Source organism: Zingiber officinale, chromosome 9A (genome assembly GCF_018446385.1).
Source record: "Zingiber officinale cultivar Zhangliang chromosome 9A, Zo_v1.1, whole genome shotgun sequence".
In the NCBI taxonomy this organism is placed as follows: Eukaryota; Viridiplantae; Streptophyta; class Magnoliopsida; order Zingiberales; family Zingiberaceae; genus Zingiber; species Zingiber officinale.
In genome coordinates, this window is record NC_056002.1 from 43,334,149 (window position 1) to 43,351,772 (window position 17,624).

Below are 17,624 nucleotides of genomic sequence, written 5' to 3' on the forward strand. Positions count from 1 at the left end.
TTCGGATAGTCTGCGAATACCCAGAGGAATTTCTTGAAGAGCTACTTGGTCTATCTCCCAACAGAGAAGTAGGGTTTGAAATTGAGTTGTTTTCTGATACCTGTTCAATTTCAAAAGCTCTGTATCGAATTTCTCCAGCAGAGTTAAAAGAGTTACAATAACAATTTTAAGAGCTACTTGACAAGGGTTCCATCCGCCCTAGTCATTCATTCCGGAGAGCTCCAGAGTTGTTCGTTAAGGAGAAAGACGGATCTATGCGGATGTGCATGGATTTTAGAGCGCTGAGCAAAGTAGCAATTAAGGACAAGTACCCTCTTCCCAGAATAGATAATCTATTGGATCAACTAAAGAGGACAATAATGTTCTCTAAAACAGACCTGCGTTTTAGGGAACCATCAGTTGAAAGTGAAAGGAAGTGATGCACCCAGAACAGTTTCCAGGACCAGATATGGACACTGCGAATTTATAGTCATGCCATTTGGTGTGACTAGTGCACCTATGGTCTCCAGAGACCTTATAACAGGTCTTCCAAGGAACAAAAGAGTATCATTAGTGGAAGTCATTTAGAACCAGAAGCATGAGGAAGTTACTTAGGAGCGAGAGGATAGTATGAGATAGAAATATCCGGAATTATTCTAAGTTCGAGGACGAACTTTTTATAAGGGAGGGAGAATTGTAACACCCCAAATTTCATGATTTAGAGTTCTAAAAGTCCATAAAAATATTTGTAAATACTTTTAAAATATTCTAGAGATTTTTAGAAATTTTTAGAGTATTTTTATGTAATTTTTGGAGTTCGTTTGGTATTTTTACCAAGAGAAAGAAGTTTAAAAAAACAAGAGAAAAGGGATATGTTGAAGCCAGGATTTGAACCTGCAATCTGTGACTTCGAGCAAAACCAGCCTAACCAGCTGAGATACACGATTTTTATTAACCATATATGGAGCGAAATGTATATATTCAGTAGTTGGAACGTTTAGAATAAATAAGAAGAAAAAAATGGTTGCAGCCGAGTTTCGAACCTGGGAGCCACGCCTTAAGCAAAACACAGTCAACCAACTGGGCTAGCAGTCGTTGATAATTAGATAAGCAGCAACAAATATTTAAGCTATAGTTGAGACGTTTAAAATAAATTGAAATTAAAAGTGCGCGGCTGAGGGATCGAAGTCGAGGCCTTTGACCCGAGCAAAACCCACCTGACCAGCTGTGCTGGCGGCCGATGTTAAATAAGGAAAGAGTGAATAATATTCAAGGTATAATAATTAATAAAAATCTTAGTTATAAAAAACAGCTTAAGTTTTTCCCGAACCCCAAAACTTTTCTCACCCGAACCTCTCTTCTCCTCTCACGCTCGCGTCGGCGCTTCTCGTTGGGCGAAACCGCAGCAGCAAGTAAGGGGCGTTCCGGCGGCCAGCGAGGGTGTTCTCCGAAGATTTCTTCACCTTCGTGATCCCCTCGTTGAGAAGAGCAAGTGGGCGCAAGGAGAGGCCGAGAGCTCGAGTTCTCCCGAAGCCCTAGCTGCCTAATCCGGATTTGTAAGTCCAAGAAACGAAGTGTAAGTTGCTACTCACCTGCGGTAAGAGTTGTTCCAATTTTTTGCTTTGCTGTCTTCTTGTTTTCTTGAGTTTTACCGTGAAGAAAACTTGGTTTTTGTTGGCTGCCGTGAATCCTAAAGAAAGAAGAGACAAATTAGTTCAGTAAGCATGAAGAACAGATTTGAATTTAGGTTTTCAGTGACAATTTTTCCTTATTAGTAGCACTTTGGTTTCTCTTGTTTGTTTACTGTGGTACTGATCAGAAGGATGATTGAGTTAGGAGTTTTACTGCCGTGAGCCTAAAGAAAGAAAGAGGATGATTAGTTTGGAATCTTGTTGTTGGGCAAGGTACAAGAGAGGGTTTAGTTTTGTTCTAAAGTTTGTAGGTTGATGTTGTAGCTTACCGCAGAATAGTATACTTTGTTAACAGAACGTGAAGAACAGCTATGTTCATAAGTTCTTAGTAGCAAATCTTTGTAGCATCGAACATGAAGAAGGATTATCGATTTTGGTTCTTTTTAGTATAAGATAATTCCATGTTGTTAGGTCAATGAAACAATGATCTTGATGTTATGTTTATACTTTTCTTGATTCTGGATGAGATAGCTTTGATAGTGTCAGGATGGGTGGTGCTACTAAATTGGCATGAACAGAACAGCCTTTGAAATTTGCTGTGCATTAGGATTTGTGCAGTTCTCTGTTCATTTCTTTAAATATGCAGTTCTAAACCCTTTGTTGCCAAGTAAACAACAATGAACTGATTTAATTCGAAAAGTTTCAGTTGGATTCTTAGTAGTTAATCCATGCACGAAGTTTTGGTTTCTAGTAGCAATTTTCTTGATCCATCTTTTACTTCCCTATGCATGAGTTAGATTTTTATTTGTTAGTCCCTTTGAAGCTAGTTTAAGTTCCGTGAAACTAATTGTTGATGTTTGGATTCTCTTGAGTTGATCATGGATGTGGTAGCAAAACCTACAGATTCAAGTATAGATTTGGTGAGTATCATGTGTTAAGACTAAAGATGATTTGAATTGATGTAATGAATTTAACAGGTGAGAAGTATGTGAGTAATTTAGATATGCTACTTCCATTCGAGTATACAGATTTAAGGTTCTGAACATGAGGTTTAGATAATTTGCTTATGTTAAATCTGAGCATGAGGTTTAGATAATTTACTTACATTAAATCTGAGCATGAGGTTTAGATAAATTGCTTATGATGAATCTGAGTTTGAGGTTTAGTTATGCTACTTCCATTCAAGTATATGGATAACATCTGTGCTTGGCTGATTCTGGAGTTTTAAATGGATTACAAGTTATAATATCTTTATTGAGTGAATTCCAGATAAGCTGTGTATTAGTCATATTATGGAAAGGAAGTTTGAGAGACGATGAAAATCTGTACTAGCCAGAATATGTTTCTTTTGTTAAGTTTCTTTGCAGAATTTCTGTTAAACAAGTGCAGATTTTGTTAAGCTAGTATGTAGATTTCTGTTAAGCTATTATGCAGATTTTTATCAAGCTAGTATGCAGATTTCTGTTAAGCATTTGTGCAGATTTTTGATAAGTATTGTATGTGCAGATTTCTTTTGTATTCTATGCATGGTTATGTGTTACATAGTTAGTTTCATTCATAGATGCATACGAAAGTACCCTAACAGTATTTTGGGTTTAAGAAAAGTATAAGAAAGATAAAGAAAAGTATAAGACAGATAAAGAAAAGAAAGAAAAAGGCCAAGGCTTAAGTAGATCCCAAAGTCAAGACTTTAGGGATTTTGGCACACAAGGTGCTTATTAAAATGCCAAGGCATTATATATTAGAAGTATTAAAAGATAACAAGTATTTTACTTTTATCAGTGGCACTGTACTGGACTCTCAGTTGCCCTTGGGTTGGGCTCCCATAGTCGTCCCTAGGTTCAGATAACCTAGTAGTAACGGCACCTGAGGGTCGCCAAATGGGCCGCCAAATGGGTCGGGTCGTTACAAAAGTAAAAGCAAGTACAGTTGCCGGGCCCAAGAAGAAGTTGATTATTATTTTGAAGTATTAAAAGTATAAGCTTTTGAACAAGTAAAAAAAATAAGTTTCACGTAAGTATTAAAGAATAAGGCTTTAAGCAAGTGAAATAAGATACAAAAGGTGTTTAGAATTCAGTAAGTTAAGTTCTTTATGCAAGCATGATAGTATAGACTTGCCTTACATGTTTAGCCTTTCAGTATGTTTCTTTACTAATAGAAGAGCATGAGTTATTTTACTGTTCTTTGCTATTTGTGAGCATGATTAGCTATACATGTTTAGTATTTCAGTTAGTATGATTCCTTTGCTATGTTTGAGCATGAGTAGCGATTGTAACACCCGAAAATTCTCGAAACTGCATTATAAATATTCTACGATTTTTCTGGAATTTTTAGATATTTTTCCAGAATTTTCCGAGTAGCGGAAGCAGCAAAAATAAATAGAACCGCAAAATAGCTTAGGCGGGAATCGAACCCGAGACCTATGGTTTAGGGATAATGTTAGTAACCGGTTGAACCCAGCAGGGCCGTGCTGAAAGAAAGAGGAACAAATTATATTTATATTAGAGTTGGGTTCAATAATCCGCTTAATATAAATTAAGAACTTAAGTAGGTTTTGGTTTATTTTGGGTTCGGCAACTTCTCAACCCTTACCACCGAGACCTCACCGCCGCCTCTTCCCTCTTCTTCCTCTCTCGGCACACCAAGCCCCAAGGGCTCTAGGAGCACTTTCCGGCGAGATCTTCGATACGAGGACGTTCCCCTCCGCGAGAAGAACGCGTGGACGCGAATGAATCGTCGAGAGGTCGTCTCCACCGGAATTTCTAGCGATTAGATTTGTAAGAAATCTAGCACACAAGGTAAGAAACCCCTCACCTGCAGTATAATAGCTACCGTGTGATTTTTCTGTGCATTAGTTTAGTTATATGCGTATGTTTTCGACACATAGGGTGTATTTAACCCTCCTCGCAGGTTTAGGGATTTAGTGAGTACCTTTAGATGGGCCGGACACATCTTTTCTCCTTCAGTTGGAGGTTTAGATGTTGTTTGGTGCCTAAAGGTAGTCTCCCTAATAGAGAGGGGAGTTAAAGCGCACTAGGTGTTCGATTAAATAACCAGCTTAGAAAAGAATGCAACTTAGGCATTTTTATTAGCACGGTTGAATGCATTAGAAGCATCTAAATTAGTAAATCAGTTTATTCTAGCTTATATGAGACTACGGTCCAATAGGTGGACTCCCACAGTCGCCTCTAGGTTCAGACAACCTAGCTCTAGGTTCAGATAACTATTTTACTTTTCAGTTGGCACTGTACTGGATTAGATATCCATTGGGCTGGGCTCCCATAGTCGGTCCCTAGGTTTAGATAACCTAGTAGCTCTACTAAATTCGGGACTTGCAACCCCGGGTCTAGTTAGAGATGCGCGCATAGCACGTACAGTTGCCGGGCCCCTCAGCAGCATGTTTAGTATTTTCACTTATTATATGTATACGATTTTCAACCTTTCACAAATTAGTTCGTGAATTCAGTACAGTTCTAGCAGTAGCTCAGTATTAGCGTAGCTCAGTTCTTAGTATCAGCTTAGTTTTTCCCTGTGAATATGCATGATGACTTTATGTTCAGATTTAAATATGCCATGATTGTATGCTTATATGTCATGCCATGCTTAGTTTATTCAGTATATCCAGCATATGTTTTAAACAGCATGATTTAAAATTATATTTGCATCGTTGCATGTTTTGTGAGGTAGATGGTTTCTTACTAAGCTTTTTAGCTTATAGATACTACTTTTCTTATACTGCAGATAAAGGTAAAGGAAAAGTGGATTAGTAGCGGAAGCTGGAGGGCAATGCTATCAGGATGTGTGTGGGCAGGAGTTGGAATAAAGATCTTTGGGATCTAAACAGTTTTACTTCAGTATTAGCACTTTGCGTTTTTAGTTTTCATTATTCAGTTTTGATTGTTAAGTGTTATGAGATAGTAAACCATGCACTATGTAGTATGCCAGGTTTAGAATGTTAGTAGTTTTATATTAGTGTGATTTGCATTGGTTTAGAGTTGTTGTCTGCGGGGTTTTGCACGAAGTGTTGAAATCAGTTCCGGGAAATCGAACTCGACGGTCTCCGGACCGATCGGGGCTGGCGATGCCCTGGATCGGTCGGTAGGCCGATCCGAACAGATCTGATATGCTCTGTATCCTCGGATCGGTCGGCCACCGGCCAGACCCTGATCTGATAGTGTTCGGAGAGTTTGGTGCACTGGATCGGTCGGCCGATCGATCAGTGAGCCACTGGTGCTCGCGACATTTACTCCCAATCGATGGCCGATCGATTGGGACGCTGCTATCGACTCCGATCGATCAGTGGATCGATCGGCGGTCAGTAGGTAGTTGGGAAGTTTAGTTTCTAGTCCCTAGCTCGGTTGGGATGTTCGGTTTCCCTCCTTAGCATGTGTACACCGTGAAGAAGGTCTTTAGACCTTTCTTATCGATGGTATCCGTCCTTAGTAGAGTAAAATTTTAATTAGCCCAGCTTCGCACAGTATAGTTTAGCATAAATTGTAGCGGCCGGCCTTTAATACCCAGGAGGTGGGTCGTTACAGAGTGGTATCAGAGCAGTGCTCCATACTTCCTACACACACATCAACATTGAACGCAGCTTCCAAGTAAGAATACCTCTACTTTATTTATGCTTCTTGTTTTGTTATTACAGTTCATGTTTATATGCCTCCCTTGTTAGTATGTGATAGTTTTAAACATGACATTAGTAGTTATATAACCGTGATTACATTAGTTATGTTATGTTCTCTCGTCTTTAGAAATGGCACGGGCGCCCGGACTAGAAGGGCACTAGCTCTGAGCCCAAAGGCGGGCGGTTTAGTGCCTCACTTGAGATCTTCTGACATTAGTGGCTCGATTCTGTGACTGAGCAATGACAGAAATAGTCACTTTAAAGGCTAATCGCAGAGTACCAGTCACCCCGGAACCGAATTTGACGACTCCGGTAGTCTTAGAGGTTCCACCACCACCTACAACGCCATGAGACCAGTACCAGACCAGCAGTCCCAGCGGTGAGCCAAGAAAGGAAGCCTATCTCGATCCAGTGGCGCGAGTCAAGCCGGAGAACTTCTCAGGCACTAGTGAAACACACTGGAGAGCACGATGGAGCTTCGGACTGGCCAGAACATGAGAAGGTGAAGTGTGCCTCCTTACGCCTGACAGGAGACGCACGCGTGTGGTGGGAAAGAATCAAGGCAAGAGACGATGTCATGGGCTGACTTGAGAAGGAATTCTTCGAGGAGTTCTTTCACATATGGGTTACAAACCGCCACTATGGCGAGTTCAAGTTTCGTCGAGGCAACCTTTCGATTGAGGAAGCGTGAAGAAATTCACAGTTGGCTCGTGCATGCAGAGCTAGTTAGCACGAGAAAGAACGAATCCGGTTGATGCTCAAGATGTTGAGGCGGAGATAGCGATGAGCGTGGTACGGTGGCATCATGGGCCATAAACCACGGAGGAGTTAGTGGCGGTGCCTTGACCGCGGCATTACGAGCAGCAAGCGGTGAGCAAGTCTCCTCGAGTCAAAGGCCAAGGAAACTCTCACACTCGAAGCAAAGGCCACGGCTCTAGCGGAAGGGAACTCCAGCGTGGCCTTAATCGGGAGTGACCCAAGGAGGACCATCTAGCAAGCGACCCGGTTATCCAAAGTGTGCTACTTGTGGGAAATTCCACCCGGGGGTTTGTGGGCACACGAGGATGCTTTGAATGTGGACAAGAAGGGCACATGGCCAAGCGGTGCCGAACAAGACCGGTCTTCCTCGACCACGTGATTCGGATGCACGGGCCGGCCTCGGTTGTATCGGATCGGCAGCTCTAGAAGGTCCACTTATCGGCCGGGTAGATTAGAAGCCCCTCCAGCTATGGCGAACGCGAGGATCTACTCACTCACCGGAGAGGGCGTGTGATGCCTCGATGGTTGTCACAGTCGATTAGCATTTTCGAATATAATGCTCCTGTTCTATTTGATCTTGGGCAACCCTTTCATATATAGCTAGGATGTTCTCGAAAAGTAGAAATACTCTCGAGGTACTCGGTGGGCCGGTTTTGGCACTACCTTGGGAGAGATCATGGCATCCACTCACTGGCTCAGGCGGTGCCAGTCATTATAGAGAGAGAGCTCTTTTGTGATCCGTAGTGCTAGAAATGACCGACTATGGCGTTATCTTTGGAATGGACTTCCGATCGAGATCGGTGCTACCATAGAGTGTCGTAAAGAAAGTCATCTTCGACTGAAGCGGCGGTGTAATTTGAATCTGTGGGAACGAAAGGCCAAGAAGCTTCTCTCTTGAAAGCACGAAGCTCTGGATTCGGGATGTCTGAAATTCCTAGCACATATAGTCAGCCACCGGGGACAAGAACCAACTAGCGAGGTTCGAGTCGTATGACTACCAGATCTTCCCTGAAGAGTTACCGAGCTTAGCACCAGAGGAGATTGACTTTGAGATAGAGCTCATTCCCGGTACAAATCCTATCTCCAAGCACCTTATCGCATGGCTCCAGCAGAGGAACTTGGGAGTAACTCAGGAGCCGCTTGACAAGGGTTTCATCTGCCCGAGTCACTCACCGGGGAGCGCTTGTATTGTTCGTGAAGAAGAAGGATGGAAGCATGCGACTGTGCATAGACTACGGATCACGAACCAAGTCACAATCAAGAACAGGTATCCTCTTGTTCGACCAGCTGAAGGGAGCAGCGGTGTTCTCTAAGATAGATCTCGGATCAGGTTATCATCGGTGAAGGTTAAAAGGATATACCCAGAAAGGCATTCAGGACCAGATACGGACACTCTGAGTTCGTAGTCATGCCCTTTGGCGTGACGATGCTCCGGCTACATTCATGGATCTGAGTATTCGGGGAGTATTTAGATAAGTTTGTTATTGTGTTTATCGATGACATTCTTATCTATTCAGAACTCGGGAAGAACATTTGAGCACTTGAAACTAGTATTGCAGACCCTTCAGCAGAACCAGCTATACGCCAAGTTCACGAAATGTGAATTTTGGTTAGATCGGTGTCCTTCTGGGTCACATCATCTCGAAGGATGGTATTATGGTAGATCCCAAGATAGAAGCGATAATAGCTGGAAGAGACCTAAGAACGACGAAATCGGGAGCTTTACGGGATTAGCGAGGATATTCTGAGAAAGTTTGTAGAGGACTTCTCGGGATAGTCTCCCAGCGACTCTTACGGAAAGAGCAGTATCGATTGGGACGTGAGCAGTTTATTGGTGAAAAGGAGATTGACCAGTGCTCCCATTTTGGCTCTACCAGACAACACCAGCAGCTTTGACATCTATAGTGATGCCTCTAAGCTGGGACTAGGAGCAGTGCTGATGCAAAACGGCAAGGTGATCACCTATGCCTCCAGACAACTCAAAGATTATGAGAAGAATTATCCTACTCATGACCTTGAGCTTGCAACAGTGGTGTTCGCTCTAAAAATTTGGAGACATTATTTGTATGGAGCTCAGTGCAGAGTGTATACAGATCATCAGAGTCTGAAGTACTTCTTCACTCAGAAGGATCTGAATATGCGACAGCGCAGATGGTTAGAGCTGGTCAAAGACTACGATATAGACATCCTCTACCATCCAGGGAAAGCAAATAAGGTAGCAGATGCACTTAGCAGAAAGTCCAGTGCTACCTTATTATCTCTAGGAGCCATGTCACCAACCCTACAGAAGGAGATCGTAGATTTCGGTCTTGAACTCATCGTTGGACAGCTCTCTACTATGACCTTAGAGTCTACCTTGCTTGGTGATATTCAGTCAGCTCAGGAGCAGGACCTTGAAATTCAGAAAATCAAGCAAGGGCTAGCGGAATCAGAAAGTAGAGAATTCAGAGTGTCCGATAGAGGGGTGTTGTATTTGTAGGTCCCTTTGGAGGCCGGCAAGAGGGGAGGGGTGAATTGCCCTACAAAATAAAACCAAAAACCCTTCTCGGATATTCAACTAACTTAAAAGAACTTGTAATTAAAAAGGCAGAGACTAATTAAAACAGAAAAATAGACACAGAGGAATTACTTGGTTTGCAATCAGAGGATTGCTAATCCAAGGCAAAGAAGGCGCACTAATTGATTCTCCTCTGGGCGGAGTAGCCTCTTACAGCGTTGAAAGCACAGAAGGAAATAACACAAATGAAAGCACTGAATTACAAGTAGTTACTTTTAATGTACAGATCAGTACTTTATTTATAGTCTTGGTCGGGCGCTGAAAGTGGTTCAGGCGCCCGGGATAAACTTTATCCCCAGCGGTCGAGATGCAATCGCGATTCGGTCAAAATCATACTCGGCGCCGGAAGCATTCCGGCGTCCGGACCTGCCGGCGCCGGGAATGGTTCGGGCGCCAAAAAGTCAATGCGGTTGACTTTTGTCGGATGACTCTCGATTAAGTCCGGTCTCGGTTAAGATGCATTCGCTCCGGCTCAGCTAGCTTGGGTGATCTCGGCCTTGGAATAGGGCTCACCGAACCCGTATTCAGCCTTCTCCTCGCGACCTTCCTTCCGGTTCTCGTCCCTCGGCGCACGCCTCTTCTCGTCCACCGGTGTACTCTTCGTGGACACCTCGTCCCTCAGACGCACCGAGCCGTCGGCTCTCTCCCGTGTCATCCTTCTCGCTCACCGTCTTCCGCTCGACTTCCTGTGTTCCTAAGCTCCTGCATACTTAGACACAAGGGTTAAACAAACGCAGGACCTAACTTAGCTTGTTTGATCACATCAAAACACCTTGGGGTTCCAACAATCTCCCCCCTTTTTGATGTGAGCAACCCAAGTTAAGTTAGGGTAACCATATGCAATAAAAACAATTTATATTAAAATAAGTCCAAATATTTTTCAATTGAAAAATTATAGTACCTCCCCCTAGACTTAACATACTTCTCCCCCTTTGATCACATAAAAATTGGGGTTATAAACAAGTCTAAGGTAAATTCAGACAAGAACTTTTGAGTGTAAAATATTTAGTAAAGACACTCTTCAGAATTTTTCGTTTGAAAAAAAATATTTTTCAGATAAGAACAGTCATAAGTGTAAAAAAAATTTAAGTTTAAAACTTATCTCAGCATTCCCAAAAAAAATTTTCTAAAATGATAAGGCAAAAAAATCTAAGTTAACTTTAAAAAAATTCTAAGTCAATTTTCATGAAAATTTCTAAGATAATAAAGAATTTCTAAGTTAAGTTAGAAAGTTTTTAAATATTTTCTAACACAAATTGAATAACTCTTTTAAAGCATTAAGTAATTTAAATTAATGCTTTTTCAGTTAGTCAATTAAACTTTTCATTTCGATAGTTGGCTTCCAGGTCGTGGCGAGGCACTAGGCCTTCTTGGTTATTGGAGCAACAACCACTTCCTTAGACAAAGCCTCATAAAGAAATTAGTTGTTTAATTTCCTTGCTGAAAATGCTAAGTCTGACTTTAATTTTAAGTTAAACAGGTTTTTGGAATCCAGTAAAGGTTCCTACCTACAGGATTAATCAAGTATTTCCTGGGTATATAGATTTTTGATATATTTCTAATTTGACTTTGATGAAATCTATAATACTAATTTAAATTTTTAAAAGTAGGAATATTTGAATCATTAGATTTTTTCAATCTTTCTATTTCTTCTTTTAGTTTTTCATTTTCAATTTTCAAATTTTCAAAATCCTCTATAAGACATGATTTTGCCAAAATTCTCTTTGTTTCTAAAATTTCATTTTCTAATTTGACATTTTTATTTTCTAATTTATACATGGATTTAGTCATAGCTTTGATACCAGAGTAAAGCTGATCAGGGGGTAAGAGGCATACCTCACTTACCATGTCGGACTTGAAGCCTGAATCTCCCCCTGCTTCACTGCGTCGCTCCCCCTTCATCGATGCTAGGTTCTGATATACTTTGTCTATCGTAGCTTGCCATTAGTGCTATTCCGGCATATTCTTGAGCTTCTGATTCGGATGAAGAAGTGTCGTCCCAAGTTGCTTTTAGGTTGTGTTTCTTGGGAGACTTCCTTTTGGCCTTTTTGAGTTCTGGGCAGTCTTCTCTTAGGTGTCCCTCCTTCCGACACTGGTAGCACCGCACCTTTCTTCCACCTTTTTGATTCCTTTTATTCCGTATTTTAAATTTATTAGATCTAAAAACTTTTAAAATTTCTTACCATGTATGCTTCTTGATCGTCTTCGAGTCTCGAGTTCATCCTTTCGGGTTGCGTTCACGCCATAGTCCAGGTTGTATCCTTTGTCGTTCCTGCATACCGGTTTCATGCAATTCTAGAGTAGAAAACAACTCTTCTAAAGTGCTTACCTCGGTCTTTTGAGATGTAGTAGGCGTCGACGATTGATGTCCATTCAGGAGTTCTTGGAACGCGTTGAGTAGCGTAGAGTATAGTGTCCGGTTTGTTACCGTTTCAAGGTTTTGAGACCAAGAACTAGTTCTTTTACCTTTGCGTGTAAACCAGCTACTTTCTCACCTTTCTCCAGACGGATGTTCATCAGTTTGTTGAGGAGGATGTCCCTTCTAGCGAGCTTTGCTTCGGACGTGCCTTCGTGGAGTTCCAAGAACTTCTCCCAAAGTTCTTTAGCAGATAAATAGTTTCCAATGCGGTTGACCTCTTGAGGTGATGTTCCGCACGACTGTTTGCTACCGACTCATTCTGCTCCTTCTTTGTCCAATCGCTCTCTTCTTTTTCTTTTCCATCTTTATCTATTGGAGCTACAAAACCGTATTTCATAATAAATCGAATTTCAAAATCTATTTTTAGGAATACCTCCATACGACGCTTCCAGTCTGCGTTCCCTCGAATTTTGGTGGAACGATGCTTGGTCCGGCCATCTTGTTGCTTGATCGACGGTTAGTCCTCTGAGCGCTGGCTCGAGACCACTTGGGTCCCTTTGGAGGCGAGGGGAGGGTGGTGCCTGAAATAAAACCAAAAACCCTTCTCGGATATTCAACTAAATTAAAAGAACTTGTAATTAAAAAGAGACTAATTAAAACAGAAAAATAGACACGGAGGAATTACTTGGTTTTGATCGGAGGATTGTTAATCCAAGCAAAAAAGCGCACTAATTGATTCTCCTCTGGCGGAGTAGCCTCTTACAACGTTGAAAGCACGAAGGAAATAACACAAATGAAAGCACTGAATTACAAGTAGTTACTTTTAATGGATCGGTACTTTATTTATAGTCTTGGTCAGGCGCTGAAAGTGGTTCAGGCCCCGAGAGATAAACTTTATCCCCAACGGTCGGAATGCAATCAAGATTGGTCAAAATCATACTCGGCCGGGCATTCGGCGCCCGACTCGGCGCCGGAATGGTTCAGGCGCCGAGCAAAAAGTCAACTACGGTTGACTTTTGTCCGGGATGACTTCGTTCTCCTCGGTCCAGGTCTTGTTCGCTCCGGCTCACTAGCTTGGGTGATCTCGGCCTTAGGAATAGGCTCACCCGAACCCTTGTTCCGGCCTTCTCCTCGAGCGCCTTCCTTCCGGTTTCTCGTCCCTCGGAATCGCCTTCGTCCACCGGTGTACTCTTCCGCGGACACCTCGTCCCTCGGGCCTTGAGCCGTCGGCTCTCTCCGTCTTGAGTCCTTCTCGCTAGCCGCGTCTTCGCTCGACTTCTGTGTTCCTAAGCTCCTGCACACTTGACACAAGGTTAAACAAACGCAGGACTAACTTAGCTTGTTTGATCACATCAAAACACCTTGGGGTTCCAACAATTTGTGACAGACTACGTGTTCTAGATCGGGAGGAACTAACGAGGCAGATTTTAGATGAGGCTCACGGGACTCCCTACGCGATGCATCCAGTTCCACCAAAATGTATCAAGACCTAAGAAACATTTTAGTGGCGGGATGAAGCGAGACATCGCCAGATATGTTAGCATCGCCTCACTTATCGAGGGTCAAGGCGAACATCAACGACTGGAGGAGTTCTGCCTATCTGATTCGAGAATGGAAGTGGGAGGATATCTCATGGATTTCATAGTGGGATTGCCCGGAACCACGAATGGTTTTGACGCCATCTGGGTAATAGTCAACAGGTTGACTAAATCAGCCACTTTTAGCTATCAAGATATCCTACTCCATGGAAAGCTAGCTCAGTTGTATCCGGAGATCGTCGGACTTCATGGAGTCCCACGTACCATTATTTGACGAGGCAGATTTACATCACACTTACAGGGGTGTACGATCGACATTGTGCACGGTTAAAGTTGACCTGACATTCCATCCATGAGACAAATGGTCGAGACAGGCGAGTAAACCGGTACTCGAAGATATGCTCGGCGTGTGCCTAGATTTGAGGAAGTTGGTGCAAATATCCAGCTTAGCGAATTTGCATGACAACATTATCGTGCCACTATCGGCATGGCACCTTAGGCTCTCTATGGGCGGAGGTGTAGATCACCAATCTGCTGGTATGAGTGGTGAGCAGAAGGAACTAGAGCTTGATCTAGTAGATACCACAACGGATATCTGATCACGGAGGATAGAGAGGCAGGAAAAGCTATCTTGATACAGTGCGAGACCCTTAGAGTTTTGGTTGGGGATTGGTGTTCCTCGAGTAGCTCCCATGAAGTAATGTCGTTTTGGGAAGAAGAGCTAAGTCCCGGATATGTGGGACCGTACCTTATCGGCGAGAAGAGTGGGCAAGGTAGCGTATGAGCTAGAGCTAGAAATGTCGATTGTCCTAACGTATTTCATGTCTCTATCTTTGAAGAAGCATACCAGATGCCACCGGTGATTGAGCCCGGTCAGTGCGGATCGCGAAGACCTCGGCTATGATAGTCGGCCTATTCGGATAAGCAGTTAAGAAATTACGGAACAAGGAAGTACCATTAGTCAAAGTCGTTTGGCACAACACAGTATGAAGAGGCAACTTGGGAGCGTGAGGACACCTGTTCTAAGTTCGAGGATGAACTTTTATAAGGTATGGGGATTATAGCAGAAAATTCTCGGCGCATTATAAATATTCTACGATTTTTGGAATTTATAGATATTTTAAATTTTTAAGACGTGAAAATAAATAGAACATAAAATAGCTTAAGCGGTCGAACCCGAGACCTATGGTTTAGGAATAATGTTAGTAACCGGTTGAACCCAGCAGGGTCGTGCTGAAAGAAAGAGGAACAAATTATATTTATATTAGAGTTGGGTTCAATAATCCGCTTAATATAAATTAAGAACTTAAATAGGTTTTGGTTTATTTTGGGTTCGGCAACTTCTCAACCCTCACCACTGAGACCTCACCGCCGCCTCTTCCCTCTTCTTCCTCTCTCGGCACACCAAGCCCCAAGGGCTCTAGGAGCACTTTCCGGCGAGATCTTCGATACGAGGATGTTCCCCTCCGCGAGAAGAACGCGTGGACGCGAACGAATCATCGAGAGGTCGTCTCCACCGGAATTTCTAGCGATTAGATTAGTAAGAAATCTAGCACACAAGGTAAGAAACCCCTCACCTGCAGTATAATAGCTACCGTGTGATTTTTCTGTGCATTAGTTTAGTTATATGCGTATGTTTTCGACACATAGGGTGTATTTAACCCTCCTTGCAAGTTTAGGGATTTAGTGAGTACCTTTAGATGGGCCGGACACATCTTTTCTCCTTCAGTTGGTGGTTTAGATGCTGTTGGGTGCCTACAGGTAGTCTCCCTAATAGAGAGGGGAGTTAAAGCGCACTAGGTGTTCGATTAAATAACCAGCTTAGAAAAGAATGCAACTTAGGCATTTTTATTAGCACGGTTGAATGCATTAGAAGCATCTAAATTAGTAAATCAGTTTATTCTAGCTTATATGGGACTACGGTCCAATGGGTGGGCTCCCACAGTCGCCTCTAGGTTCAGACAACCTAGCTCTAGGTTCAGATAACCTAGAAAGAGCAATTTAGAACAGTTTAGCTATACTCAGTATTTTACTTTTCAGTTGGCACTGTACTGGATTAGATATCCATTGGGCTGGGCTCCCGTAGTCGGTCCCTAGGTTTAGATAACCTAGTAGCTCTACTAAATTCGGGACTTGCAACCCCGGGTCTAGTTAGAGATGCGCGCATAGCACGTACAGTTGCCGGGCCCCTCAGCAGCATGTTTAGTATTTTCACTTATTATATGTATACGGTTTTCAACCTTTCACAAATTAGTTCGTGAATTTAGTACAGTTCTAGCAGTAGCTCAGTATTAGCGTAGCTCAGTTCTTAGTATCAGCTTAGTTTTTCCCTGTGAATATACATGATGACTTTATGTTCAGCTTTAGATATGCCATGATTGTATGCTTATATGCCATGCCATGCTTAGTTTATTCAGTATATCCAGCATATGTTTTAAACAGCATGATTTAAAATCATATTTGCATCGTAGCATGTTTTGTGAGGTAGATGGTTTCTTACTAAGCTTTTTAGCTTATAGATACTACTTTTCTTATACTGCAGATAAAGGTAAAGGAAAAGTGGATCAGTAGCGGAGGCTGGAGGGCAATGCTATCAAGATGTGTGTGGGCAGGAGTTGGAATAAAGATCTTTGGGATCTAAACAGTTTTACTTCAGTATTAGCACCTTGCGTTTTTAGTTTCCATCATTCAGTTTTGATTGTTAAGTGTTATGAGACAGTAAACCATGCACTATGTAGTATGCCAGGTTTAGAATGTTAGTAGTTTTATATTAGTGTGATTTGCATTGGTTTAGAGTTGTTGTGTGAGGTTTGTGCAAAGTCGGATTCGTCCCATATGTGAAAGGTCGGTCTCGGACCGATCGGGGCACAACGATGCCATTGGATCGGTCGGTAGGCCGATCGAGACAGATCTGATATCTCTTGTATCCTCTGGATCGATCGGCCAGGCCCGGCCGATCTGATGGCGTTCGGGAGAGTTTGGTGCGGATCGGTCGGTAAGCCGATCGGACATACTGGATCGATCTGCAGGCCGATCCGACCACACTGGATCGATGCCGACCAATCCGATTGGGAGCGATGACTCCGATCGATCTGTGGATCGATCGGCAGGTCTGTAGGTAGTTGGGAAGTTTAGTTTCTAGTCCCTAGCTCAGTTGGGATGTTCAGTTTCCCCTCCTTAGCATGTGTACACCAGCAAAGAAGGTCTTTAGACCTTTCTTATCAGTGGTATCCGTCCTTAGTAGAGTAAAATTTTAATTAGCCCAGCTTTCCGCACAGTATAGTTTAGCATAAATTGTAGCGACCGGCCTTACAGCCAGTACCCAGAAGGTGGGTCGTTACACTAGGCAACCAAATAAGAACCTGCTTTAAAAACTTTTAAAGAACTATGCTTTGGTATCATGAATTGTAGTACCGTATGTGTGACTTGATGTTATGTTTCTACTAATTTGATATCATGTTATTGATGCCATGATAGTGTAGTTCGGATTTGATGAAAAGAAAAACAAAAGAAAAGTTTTTTTATTAAACTAAGAAAATTATTTTAAGTCTTCCGCTGTTTTAAAAAGAAAAATTTGTACATGGAGTATCGTAGCCCCGTCCCTTAGGGTTAGCAGGGAGGGCGGGCGTTACAGGTTGGTATCAGAGCCAAAGTTTTTGCCAGCTCACTACACACACATCAAGTCTCCGACCTGCCGCTCCAAGTAAGAATGTTTATGCTTAATTTTATATGCTCATGCTTATTTTCTTGTGTTATATTATTTGCTTGATTTATTCTTTGAATTTCTTATATTGCTTACGCTTAAATTTCTTGTTATATACTTATGCTTTATTTGCTTTATTGCTTGTGTCACATTATTTGCTTACTATTTATTTCTTTGCTTTATTATATTGCTTATGCTTTATTTATGATGCATGGTTGCTACCTTATTCTTTATTTTTAGTCATAGTCTTGGACTAGGATTACATCTTGGTAGGTTAGGAATAATACCAGAACAATCTCACAAATGGATAGAAACAAACAAAACAGTACGTTAGATTGGCTAAAAAAAAAAAAACGATAACCACTTACACTAGTCTATTTGTCATTATTTAGATCAACATGGTTAGGACACGCAATGCCCGAATCGAGGGGACAATGACTCCACGGACTGACACGGTAGTCGCAGACCTCG

General features: G+C 42.2%; 1 long non-coding RNA gene across 1 annotated transcript; it reads left to right on the plus strand.

Annotated features, from left to right (window-relative positions):
- Positions 1–1,317: 1,317 nt before the first annotated feature.
- On the plus strand, positions 1,318–16,223 carry LOC122020825. Its single transcript, XR_006122337.1, has 2 exons — positions 1,318–1,555; positions 15,993–16,223. It is a non-coding gene; the product is annotated as an uncharacterized LOC122020825 (long non-coding RNA).
- The last annotated feature ends 1,401 nt before the right edge of the window (positions 16,224–17,624 follow it).